This window comes from Pararge aegeria, chromosome 6 (genome assembly GCF_905163445.1).
Source record: "Pararge aegeria chromosome 6, ilParAegt1.1, whole genome shotgun sequence".
NCBI classification, from domain to species: domain Eukaryota; kingdom Metazoa; phylum Arthropoda; class Insecta; order Lepidoptera; family Nymphalidae; genus Pararge; species Pararge aegeria.
Window position 1 is genome coordinate 8,423,700 of NC_053185.1, and position 13,727 is coordinate 8,437,426.

General features: G+C 35.1%; 1 protein-coding gene across 5 annotated transcripts in view; it reads right to left on the reverse strand.

Annotated features, from left to right (window-relative positions):
* Nucleotides 1–13,727, reverse strand: part of LOC120624181 (partitioning defective 3 homolog) — an 83,879-nt gene that overhangs the window by 37,821 nt on the left and 32,331 nt on the right. The window lies entirely within an intron of this gene.

Sequence of the window (13,727 nt, forward strand, 5' to 3'; positions counted from 1 at the left end):
GGTAATAGATAAGAAAAGAAGGAACACAAATATCTAAGGTAATTTCATATACCGAGATACAAAATAGGCCTCCAGGTCATTGGTGCGGATGAAGCCTTGACCTTCGCGCGCCGCTAGCCAAATACGGCCTCGCGGTGCTGCACCAGATGTGCGAGGTACATCACACTACGGATCGCGTGATTCATTGCTAATCCGTTTATTTCTCTCCACAGAACTCTTTTTTATCTAATTAAAAGACACCTTCCTCACGAAACAACGTAACTTCATAGTAATCTGCTATTTTTCCTGCCACTGAATATTTTTCTGTGGAGCAATGCTCTATAAGTTAACACCTTCAAATGTAACTAATTAGTTTAGTTTCCGATTAAAAGCAAAAAGATTTCATTTTTTAACGCAACAGTTATAATCCGCCAATTGTCATCTTTCTCAGTGGAGAAATGTACTAAGAATTTACCTTCCTAAATACCATGTTATGAAAGTCAAACGAAAGTGGAACGGGAGAAGCTGGATACATAAGGCACAAGACTTTACGAGAGAATTTACGAGTTCAACTAATCGTCAACTATTGCCCACAGGTCTGTTGTAGGGACAAAACTCTTACGTGCAACAGTTCAAATCAATTTATTAAGAAGATGATATTGTAAGACACTGTACCCGATACATTTTAAGTACAAAGAAATCTTTCTCCTAAGAATTTGACTCGTCTCGTATATCCTGGAATGTAAAAGATTTGATTTCCGATCTAATGTACTTATTACGCCTCTTTTTTTGTGATGAAATAATTTATCATCCAATAAAATTGCAGCTATCATTATATTATCTATTATGTAGAGATCGCGTTGGATCAAATCGGAACGGTTAGGTAAGGTGTGCTTCACATAATTTTCTATGCAGGAAATTACTTCCACACCGTTTTTGTAATCTCTGAACGTGATTTAACATTCGTTTTTAGATTATAAATATGAACTACCGATTGCATCGATATAATTATTATTTATTCGCTTATTTATGCATAGTTCGGAGAAAAGATGGACGTTGTGGTTCCAAGGTGTTTCCCGCACTGGTAAACGCAGCGTTGGTCGACTACCAACGAGGTGGACAGACGTCATTAAGCGTGTCGCAGGTAGCCGCTGGGTCCAAGCTGCACAAAACCGTGGAATTTGGAGCTCCCTACAAAAGATATATGTCCAGCAGTGGACGTATATCAATTGAAATGATGATGGCGACGAGGATGGCTCGTTCTCCAAAGACCCTCTATGTTATATCTTGGATAAAATTCGAAATAGGAATGGATGTACATTGTTTATCGTCTCTGTTTCGGTCGACGCTTCGTATCAATAATTTGAATTAAGAATTATATTTCTATAAAAATCGAGAGCTCAAAGATAAGTAAATATACCTAGGTATTATGATTTATAATTACTGTCGATACTATCCCGTATTTAATATGACCTGTAGCTAATTCAGTTATGTAGTCAAACACAGTTATCGTGTAATTTCGGTAGGTAGCATTTGTAAATGTGTCAGCATAATAAGAGGAATGCTATCAAGCGAATCACAAATATTATTGGGCTTCGTGCGAACGAAGCGGTGCAAATTATTCACGGAAGGCAAACAGTATATTGTGAAGAAATGGTAACGTCAGCGCGCACCGGTAAGATCACGCAAGAGAGATTCCGCGCATCTCAAGGCGTGTGCGTACGGCACGAATTGAGAGAACGTAAGTAAGTACGTAAGTATTGAGTTATTTGACCAAATGCGAACATTGTTCTAATGTGATATTGCTGTACGGGGTATGCGAAATGAGTGACTACCTATTGCTCCAATAAATTGCCATGCGGTTGGTTAAGCTGATGAGATACGAGATACGAGAGATACTAATTGTTGCCCGCGAATTTGTTCACTTAATAATTTTGATGTTATTAACCTTTCTGTGACCCCTGAACTACCATTTGTAAATAAACATGATGACCCCTTGCTCTTTAAAAAAAAAGAATTTATATTACGGGAACCAATCCAACCTTTCGCATTTACAATATTATGACAATATTTATTATATTATATTAAGTATAAATGTAATATTGCTATCCTTTTCCGTAAAGAACAGTGAGAAAGATGGCACTGCTTTTCAGTTCTAGACCTGATAGTTAAATTTAGAGATTTGTGAGGGAGCAGTAGATTAAACCTTCTCATTTCAACTCTTACAGAAACTCTTTCCTATTGTGTTAGATAACTTAGGATCGGCGTAATCTGCATGTCCTTTCAATCCTGTATTCTACTCTTTTTCATCCTTGGACACCACCCTACCTTAAACAACGCTTTCATTTCCTTTGCCCGTGTCCGTCTCAAGGATCTCAGCGTTCTGCTAGGGAGAATATTCTCCGAATGATGAAATGTAAGTCGCAAAGTTACTCGGAATCCTTCACAATAAAAGCTGCAACGCTGTGGAATGCACTCCCTGACGATATTCGTCGCTCTAAATCCCTAGCTATTTTCAAAAGCCGTGTTAGACATCACTATTTGTCATTATAATTTTGTTGTTCGTATATGTGTACTTATGTATCTATAGTAAATGTAAATATTTGTTAATATATATATATATATATATTTATTTATATCTTATTTTATTTATCTCTTTTAATTATTTATTATATTAGTTATTAGTAGTATGTACTTAAGTGTGTAAATTTATGTATTGTTTATTTTAATTGCGATTTCCCGTCTCTCATGTTTTGTTGTGTACTATCGGTAAGGTTACCTGGCAGAGATCACTTTTAGTGATAAGGTCGCCTTTTGCTTTTAATTTTTTGTTTAACTATATTTGTAATTTCTCCTTTATTACGCAATAAAGATGTTTAAATAAAATAAATAAATAAATAACTTATTAATTAAGGAATGTGGAAAAATTTAGTGATTTTTTGACTTTATCGATTAAATGCCAGTTGAACAACAGATAAGCCGTACAACGTATTTAAATAGTTATAAAATAGCTTTAATTTTTTAAAGCTTTTCATAACGCTTGTATTAGTTTCTCGTATACTGATTATATTAATAAGTAACTACTTTAGTTAGTCAATTGAAAGTGATTCAAACCTTGTACAAATACAAAGGCCAATAGATACGTACGTAGCTCAAACAATACGCAGTTTTGTTACGTTAACTGATAATTATCATTGCGTCAAGTTTGTCGAAGGACTTATTTAGAGTCGACGGAAATGCACCCGATTATGGTTCGGGGATCACACGAAGAATCATAAGTGATTATGTTTGCGTCAAGGTTCATTTCACACATGCAGCCTAATTTGTTTTGTAATTTTATTATGAGACTCAATGGTGCTCAGTTCCAAAAGTAAGTTCTTATAAGGAACATTGTTAAAAGCATAGCATTACTATATGGCATGCCAATTTAATTAAGTTTAGAGATTCGTTTACAACAGAGTTTGCACCAATTTCTTAGTATATCTATGGTTTCGAAAAAAACTGCTTCATATTAATCGTATAATTAATTATTTGAAAGATATAATAACGTACGTTAGAAATATTTCGCTGTATCTGTTGTGTTTTGAAGGCACTTTGATGGGCAGGTAAGTAGCAGACTTTGCTGAAAATGTTAGTTCTAATTTATGGCGCCGAAACAAGAAAAAATGGATTCTGCGATATAAATGAATTGCAAAAAATTAACTAATACTTTAATAAATAATATCTAATCTAATTCTATTCAATTAATAATGACAAATCTAGCGCAACAGAGCGTACTCTAGGGAAAATACCATCTGACTGACGGACGTTAATTAGCAACTGCATATTGTCTGCAAAAAGTTCAGACATCCTTGGTGGAGTTGAGTATGTGACATTATGTCTCCGAAGGTTATTAAGGACAGGACAGATTAAGGACAGTAAGTAAACTTAGGCATTAATAGTCAAAACACATATATTAGGTATATCAAGTTTTCTATGGACGGATTTCTTAATGACTTTATCAATGCTTCAAGGTTACATGCTTAAATTGTACATGCTGTTGTTAGAAAAGAGCAATTGCTAAGGTAATAGCCGGCTTCTTTCCGGCAGAATATTTCCCGTTCCAACGCTGTTTAAGACACAACTGACGCCGACTTGAACCCATAGTCAGAAGACAAGTCAAGTCAGAAAACAAGTCGTACCTAAACAAGCCTTCTTGAATTTTTTTGTTTTAATTTTTGTCTGGCTTATTTAAAATTTAACAGTCTCATATTTTTTACGTTATCTAATTTGTCTCTAGCTCTGTACAATGTACATGTGCCTCTACAATCACAAGTACAATTTGGTCGGCCAATTTTCATCATTATTTTTGCATTACGGCGAGATCACAAATTCGTAAATTAATAATAAATATTATAATGTTCGGTCTCAAATACCCGCATCAATCACTGTCACGATGATCATTTCACTAGCATTATTTATTATCCTACATTCGATTTGGATAGAATTTAACAATATCTCAAGGTCCCTGACTCGCTAAAGTGTTACGTAAACGTAATAAGGTGTGCTTAGCTATCTGAGCACCTTATCGAAGTTTGCAATATTGCACTTCATGCTATTCAAGGCGTTTATAACATTCATCTAAAATAATCCGAGTGACGTTATCTGTTTTCCACTAAACTTCCCCCGCGTAAAATTATTCGCGTCGTTAAGCACGCAGGGATCTATTAAACAAAATAATAGTTTGTTAATACATGATTTGCTCTATCTGTCAGCCTAAGTCGTGAAGCCGTCGACAACAAAACACATGCACATTTAAAAATTTTATACAGTAAAACTAATTTATCCGGTAACTTTGAACATCCTTTAAGGCACTATTTAAAAATAATGCATCCGAGTTTAAGTTTAGAGATTAAATAGTATAATGAAAATCAAATGGTTTTAGGCAAGATATCACATAACTTTCTCGTACGTCATTAAATTATATTAATGCTCTAAGCTGTTAATTAAATTACTTATTATAACTTGATAATTTAGGACGCTAAGAAGCACTCGCGATAGAGCGTGTCGCACAGTCGAACCGTGCCGCGGCGTAAACACAACTGAAGAGTGATGGCAACTTAGTTAATAAAGATCGCACAATAACCACAATCATAAACTTAAAGAAACTATTTCGATTCGTAATAAAGCAGCATTTAATGTAGGAGCTACTAACAAGTAACGTTAGCTTAGCAGTTACTACTAGAGAGTTTAACACTGTTCAATTATCTCTTTTTACTGCTGCTATCAAAGTGACACTTTTGAGTTTAACCGCCATAGCTTAAAGGGGTTCATTAGAGACTTCCTTGTGGACTTTTGGTTTTTCATTACGAAACTATTCACATCTTCACAATCTTCCACAATAACATAAATATCTTCGTTGACGCCCAAAATGTACCTATTAATGAAGCTAATTAAAAAACGCCTAAATAGAAAAGTAAAATAGGTCCGAATTTTCGTCTGTTTTTTTAAATATAAGAACACTCCACCGCATTAAAAACCTCTCATTTTAAAATGAGTTCAATTGCTAAATTTATTTTTCTTGTATCTATGATTGACAACTTTCGTTTCGTTCCACGAAACGTAACTTTGATTTTTTGCAACAAGCCTAATCATAACTTGAAAAATAATGAGTATTTGAAACAGACCAATAGGAATTAGCTATACATAAGATTTATAACAATATAGTTAACATTATTGAACACACAAGGACAATCTACCGCCTACAATAAAGTATTAATAATCAAAAGCTGTTAATTAATAAAGATGACCGAGGCCACGTTGGTGACCTTCCATCGCAAAGAGAAAGATTATGCGACGTTGATCAACCTGTCTTAACTAAAATAATCGTTAAACTTTAGATGTGTAGGCACAATACACGAACTTAACTCTATTGTGATGACTTAACTTCTGCGTCTTCAAAAGATAGCTATATATTATAGATATTTTGTACAAATACTTTGTATGTTTTAATAAGCATTAAAGTATTTACAAGGAAATAGGCACACAGAAGAGGTATGTATCATCTTCCTGAAGTGATGATCTCTCTCTTTTTACTGCTATTTTCTTCTTTTCGTTTCTGCACCGAGCCTGCACCGTTGGTTGGACCTTCTTTTTAACCAAACTCCAAAAAGGTTTTGTTTTCTTATTTATATGCAGCCTTTTTTGGCAGCGGCGATAGTAATACAACCGATGCTGTCAAATCATGTGTTTCGTGCAGTTTTGTGTAACCGGTTGCAAGCCGTCAGAAAAGTTGCATACTTCAAAGAAGGTATCCCTTTAAGTCTAGCGCATATCTAATTAAAGTTTAAATGACCCTCTCAGTTATCTATCAATGTGAAGGACCTGTACTTTGCCAACACCATATTCTCAGTCATTACTTAACTACTGCAATGCCATTATAGCCTTACAGAAAAAGTGCTTGTGAAGATACCAGAAGAGAGGTTTAAGTTTGGCTTAGAATGGATGGATTAATTTCGTGTTTTATAAGGCAGAGCTAAAATGTATGCATGTGTAGTGTGTAAATGTTAGTTAGGGACCATGTATCTCTTAAGTTTTATGAGGATTACAAGTTTGTACATTATAATCATGGAAATATTTGGATTCAATTTCAAATTCAGTAAAGAAGCCGTGTTCCCAGAACGACAATAACTAATGATAGAAAGAGTCACAACTGTAATCACTGGAAAAAAAAGATATATCAACCTTTCTAAACACATGTCGATTCGTAATTCGTATAAAGCTGGTGAATAAATCCGCCATAACTCAATTCAATATTACAACTGCCTGCCTGGTCTAGAACTCTAGTATATACTGTACACCGGTCAAAAAAACTTTCCGCACCACTTGCTTTTTATTGTTTAATGAGGAGGAGTTTCCATCGCATCAGGCACCACACAACATAAAAAGTGTTACAGTTATGCTTTTGTGTTTTGTTGTATCTAAAGCCATACTATTTATATATGATGTGTTTTACACACTCATGCGACGAGCATTCAATTAGGAAGCGGTATCGGCCCACTGGTAATGTATTCAATTTCACTTTTGGGGGGCCCGGTTCGAATCCCAGCACCAATAACTTATCCAAGATATGTGCGTTTTAAGCATTTAATGAAAATGTCACTTGCTTCAACGGTGAACGAGAACATCGTGAGGAAACCTGCATGCCTAAGAGTTATATAGCATTCTCAAAGGCGTATGAGTCAACCAATCTGCACACGACTTAAACCCTTCACATTTGCCCGTGCGCTGTGGAGTGCCGATAATGGGTTGATATGATGATGATCGTGATAATTCAATTATGCGTACAACTTGTACAAGGTTCTAGAGGACTTATGCAGTTGTAACTTTACCAGTTCAAATCCACGACTTGCTTCTAGGAGTTCTGATCGCATTTTTTAATGTTATAAGTAGTATTATTTTCAAAAGCTGTAGTTACGTAGCTAACAATATTTACTTGAGAATATTTAATATTCAGGAATGGATTAAGCCTTGTTTTGAACTCCTTTTCAAAACAAGAAAAAGAAGAAGAAGAAAAATGAATGTTAAAATATAAAATGTAAATTTTTGATGTTGGAAAAGAGCAACTGCTGAGTTTCTTGCCGGCTTCTTCTCGGTAGAATCTGCCTTCCGAACCGGTGGTAGAGTCACTACACACGGACAGACTTGACGTTTCAAAAGTGCTTGTATTAGGCCTACTTGAAATAAATGAATTTTGAATTTTGAAAACGATCCTCATTAAAACCAGGTCTCCAAACGTATATTATTTTCAAAAGCTTAAGTTACATAATTCCAATAACTTTTCCTAATTAACTTTTCCTTTTCTTTTATTGAAAAACACCCGTTACTACAGCTATCATGTCTTGAACCGGATTATTTTCAAAAGATGTACTCGTAGTTACGTAGCTAATAATATCGATTTGAGCTACAATGCATGAAATATTTTATTTACATTTAAAACAAATCTTTCATAAACACTTGTTAATACCACGTCTCAGCCTGTTATAGTGCTAAGAACTTCCCCTAAGCATCACTATCATCTCCATTGTTTATTTCTTTCACGAATCGATCTTCACTAAGCAACTAATATAACCTACCTTGTCTATGGTTTTAGCCACACGTGTGGTATTTTGTGTTTGTTCCTATTATCATATTTTGCATTTTTCGTATTAATTTAAAATTATTGAAAAAAAAACGAATTTATATTTTTCATCTGCAAAGTGTAACTTTGCGAGTCCCCTAGATTTTACGGTCCGCCGTCGAATCACCTAAATCACTAGGAGGCGTTTAGTGAAGACGGGCCTTAGTCTCTTCGTTCTGTACCGACGGGTCACGGTACAGAACGAAGTAAAAAGACTAATAAGCCCGTTCACTTTGACACAAAAGTTTTTCTAGAAAATAAATAAAGAGTATCTCTCTATTAATTTTAATGAATTGCTCCGACAGCTACAGAAAAAAATCAGAATAGAGGCTTTATCTTGCTACATTTATTTTCCCACGTAAACCATTAAGATTGATATGCAGGATGTAAAACATGTCTCAGCTTTAAGCCACGTAACCACGTAAAAAAACTTTAAACTGCCTGTTAGCCAATGACTTACCTAAGCTTAAAACAACAGTTTACCGTAAAGCTACTGCGAATGTAGTTTTCATTCAATAGCCATTTTGAACTAAACTCTATTCGCTGTGCGATTCTTTCAGTATTTTATTCAATTTAACACACATAACGTAGTGTATACTTAATAGCTAGATTGCTTACTCTTATGTAATTCGATTTTTTCTAAAGTCACAAGATTATCATTATTTTTATTATTATTGATTCATTCCATGATCTACTAATGAAGTAAGGATAAAAATTCTCCAATAAACAATTTTACCCAAATACTTGTAAGTACAATAAAGTATTTCACATTGTTAGATAGTAATATATTAAATCAATGAATGTTATATTCACTTATAATGACTTGTTTGATTATTTGTATTGTTGCCGTTGCTTTGCAGAGTTCAAACCAACTGCCAGTCGGATTCGTAAACTCCTTTTTCCTTTTTGCGGCCTGCCTTGCATTGAGAAGTAAGGTTTAAGAAAAGTTACAGCCATTTGGCTGTAACTATATTTAGCAGGTAATCATATTGAAAATATTGCATATACTTATTATAAAAACATTTATACCCGGCGAGATTTGAACCCGCAACTCTCCTGCCTGAGTGCTTTGCAAATCAAGGAATAGCCCTCCACGGGCCGCGGAAGAAGTCTTTATCAACTTAAAAAATTATCACTGTACACCCTAACCCTTTTCCTAAACATCATGTCCTTTGACAGGCACCCTGGTAATTGAAATCGCTTTTAAGCAATAAAGGCGCCTATTGTGCTTTTCTTTTTTTTCAGTTGTATTTCTTGTTAGGGACTTTTATTAAACTTATTTAAGACTGTTATCGCCATCTATAGGTCACATGGCAGTTTTGATCTGCTTCAAAGGTCCATACAATCTTAAGCAGACACTGAAATGTCTTATCGAAGTCTTTTTAACTACAGTCACAGGAAATACATTTAAATAAAATGCATCTAAATACTATTCGAACCGGCGGCATTTGACACGCAGCTCTCCAACTATAAATAAATTAATATGATATGCCATTTTTATCAGCCTAAAGCTACTGCATTTAAGGCTGGCAAAACCAGGGGTTACAGCGGGTAGTTTTATTAACCTAGCTTTATTGCATGTTTATTTATTAACCGACTTCCGTCTTTAGTAGGCCAGATTGATTGATAACACGTTGAGGATGAGCGCTAAAATAAATTACAGATCTGTTGGGTTATGGCTTAGGTTTTAAGTACTGGGAAGACAGCTATAAGTAATGAACACTTCGCTTAATGTTCCTCGTATCCAGTGGCACGAGAAGAAATTGTCATTCATAGTCATACCACCGAGACCGGATGACGCTCTACTTAACTACCCTGTAGATATAACTATGGTTGTTGGTAATTCTCTTGTAACTACCTACGACCTTCCTTTAAAGTGCCAGAAGTCAAAAAAATGGAGCTCAACACTGGTAAATGTAGTGATAACTTTTGGTAGATCCTCAGTATCCTTTCATATATGAGTACAAAATGTATGGCAGTCCTATCCCCGAGTACAAAATGTAAGATACCTGTGCATAACTTTAGACAAAAAATTAACCTTCCGAAACCATATTATCAAAGTTGGAGCCGCCTTATATGTAAGATTAGGATTTTTACTGCGTATTACTCGGGAGTTTCATAATCCTTTAGTAATAAAGTTACTATATTATGCTCTAGTCCGGAGAAAACTAGAAACAAGTAGTTGCGTCTGGCACCCCTACGAAAAAAATACGGACTCATTTTAGAAAAAAGTGCAGAAGGCCTTTCTGAGCTGCTTGTTTAAGCGCTGCTATGCATTACCCCTTTATGTACCCAACCAAATTTCTTTTAGGTCGCTTAGGGTTCAACTCCCCGGAGGTCAGACGGACTTGCGACCAACTAAAAATAATGTGCTAAATCTTACGAGGAGGTCGATGCTCCAGATCTTCATTACCGACTGTGTTGTATAAGTGCCCCAAAAGCATATGTTGCACGAAGCATGGCACCTATACCGCGTTCATTGTCGTCATTCAATGCGCTCTTGGATAGCAACGCCCAATGGGATCTATTCCGTGAATTGTTGAGATACTCTGAGAATATTGAATGACGTTTCTTCATTATGTACTATAGTTAAACTCGCATATTAATATCATGTCTTTAAGTGATCCATAGACTATTTACTTTTATCTAGTTAGTGTAAGTGACCCTGCCGCACTAACAAGGTGTAAAATAAATAAATAAATAAATAGACAAGTTAGTTTACATGCGTTTCTTAGTGAAAATTGTTTGGTGAAAGGTATGTTTATGCCTAGCCTAGGAATCTTCTTCGATTAGGCGTCACTTACTTAGGCATTGCCTTGGTCGTTGTTGTGGATAGAACTGTAGTAAATGATAAAATAATGTCCTTTCCCGGTAGAAGATCTTCTTCCCATAGTTACCGTGCATTAAATAAATAAATATACTACGACAATACATACATCGCCATCTAGCCCCAATGTGTTATGGGTAATAAGATAGCTGATGAATATTTTTAAAAATATAATACTTATAATATATAGATAAATACCCTAATACTTAGCTAACATTCGTGCCAAGAAATAATTATCTCTACCCTTTACTCGTGTTTTTTCTATAGCGATTGACGAAATAAACGGTAGCGCGACTGAAACTAATCAGAAGTCTGTTCCTGCGAGAAATTTACACGGTAAGAATTGCATCACCTAGCACCTACCCTGTAGGTATTTTTAGATATCTAACCCTTTTTAGTCATTGTTTGGTTTCAGCAAGCCGAGCCCGAAAGGTTCTCAAGTCAATATTTGATGTGTGATATACCATCAGCTTATCATATCATGATACAACAAAGGATTGTCGAAAGATCTAAATGGTAAATGAAAGTTATTTGGTAGAAACAAAACATTAAGTACCTAACTAGCAGTAATTTAAAGATATAGACTTTAATATTATACTGTAGTGTAGGTTTTCCTACTTAAGAAAGTGTTGACTTTGGTATTGTATTTTTGAACATGCACCCAATCTATGGATTTTACGAATCTAACGAAATCTCGCATTTATAAGTTATTGCAGCTAATAAACAGGTTAAAACTGAAGGGTGCATAGGGAACAGGTAAGTAGTTGATTTTCGGTGGTGAATTATTTGTACCAATACAGTTGCACTCCAGTGACTAATACGCCTCATTTTTTTTTTAATATATATATATGCATGCACCCATTTAGGATTGTAGCCTGAATTATAAAGAAAACCCTACCTTTCCTTCTCGGGAAATCGGCTAAGAATCGCACTTGAAAGACATTTTATAATAGACAAACAGTACAAAAATGTTATTGCTCTGCAATAACGTACAGGCGCGACTTCATCTTTGCGTCATCGATCATCGTAAAGCCCATTTATGATCTCTTCAGGTAAAATAAACGTAGGTACTCATACCAACGACTATTTTCCACAATGTGAAAATGTAAAATATGTACAAAGGCTACACACACAGGAAGTGGTTTGGTAGTCGTTAACAATGGGGGAAACGGGTAAATAACGATACACAATATAATCTACTATATATACCTACCGTTATGTGATTACCATTCTTTGTAAGATAATGGGATATAGGTAGGTATATTGTGTTCAATTAAAATATATTCAATGTATTAATGTACATTTTGATATGCATTCTTTCTTTTAGTTAGTCAATTGATTCAAGCCTTACTAAACGACAGTGAAAACCTTATGAACCCAAGAAATGCCAAGTGCATGCCAACAAACAATGATAATTTATAAATCTAATTGGGTATTACATTATTTATCAGGGTTATCTACTCGTATCGTATCGTATCTTGCGACTAATAAAAATGTAAATGTTTGGATATTTGTTGACGCCACATTGACTAAACCGATAAAGTTAAAATGTGGAATGTATTAAATCCTAGAAAACTCTAAAGTTCCTACAGGAATATTTTAAGTCAAATTCCACGTAGTAGGAACTAGTTTATAATATAGTAACTATTAGTCAACGCGTAGCTTTATCTCTGGAATGTGACAGATTAGCTTCAACACAAGACTGGCCTTAATAGATCGTTCGTTAAGCAATTACTTATCGATTACTCTAAAGAAAAGAGCAATCAATTCATTGTAGTGACCGAGAATTTAATAGAAACTGAAATTATTCTACATTCAAGTTTACTTATCCGAGTTTTTGTGTAGTAGTTCGGTTTTGAATCATAAATTCCCGGGTCGGGCCAACAATTTTGAGGTATCGGAGTTTTTTGGCAAAACGGCTTGGCCAAGGAACATAGGCATGCTCGGTACAAGCATGGGATTTGCGTACCTATGCTTAGCTTATTTCCATACGTATCTTTTAGAGGTTTAACGAATCGCCCATCGCGAATATCAACGCGTAACATGTGGTCATTAAGTACGTTATTTATAAAGCCCGCCAAACCGCTGGAGAAGCGTCGTGGATTCGAGCTCTAAATCCCTATAACAGGGGAGTTTTGTGTCGGATCATTAATTGGCTGGCGACAATAATAAAGGTTCACTATCAGGATCTTGTAGATCCATCTGGTAGAGCCCAACTCCGAGGCATGCCAACGAGCCCACGTTACGCTTAACATCATTAGGAAAAAGAAATCCTCTCATATAGGAACGTTAAATTATGACATCGTTCCAAGGGTTGGTGGGTTTTTATAACATAGTGAAACTTGTTAATAGGTAAATGTTTATTATCTGGTGTCAGCGTTGAAATATTAATAGGGAAATAGAGTACCTAACAAATTAATAAACTAATATTTGTTTTTTTTTTATTTTATAATTGACGGACCAAGCAAAAAACCTGATAGTAATTGGACAGCCGTCGCCTAAAAGCAGAGCAACACTTGACAGGATATGATATATAATGCATCACTCGTAGTGACGTAAAGCAATACTATCGAGTTTAATGTAAATATAATTTTAATACCCTAGCTGTTGCCCACGCCTTCGTTCGCGGTAGTTTGGTTTTATAAAGCGACCTTTACTTTTCGCAAGCTATTTTTATAAGTCTAAATTTCGCGAAGTTCGGTTTAGCTGCTGGCTGTATAAATAATAAAAACTTTTTTTTTTTAATCGTGGTAACTTTTCCTG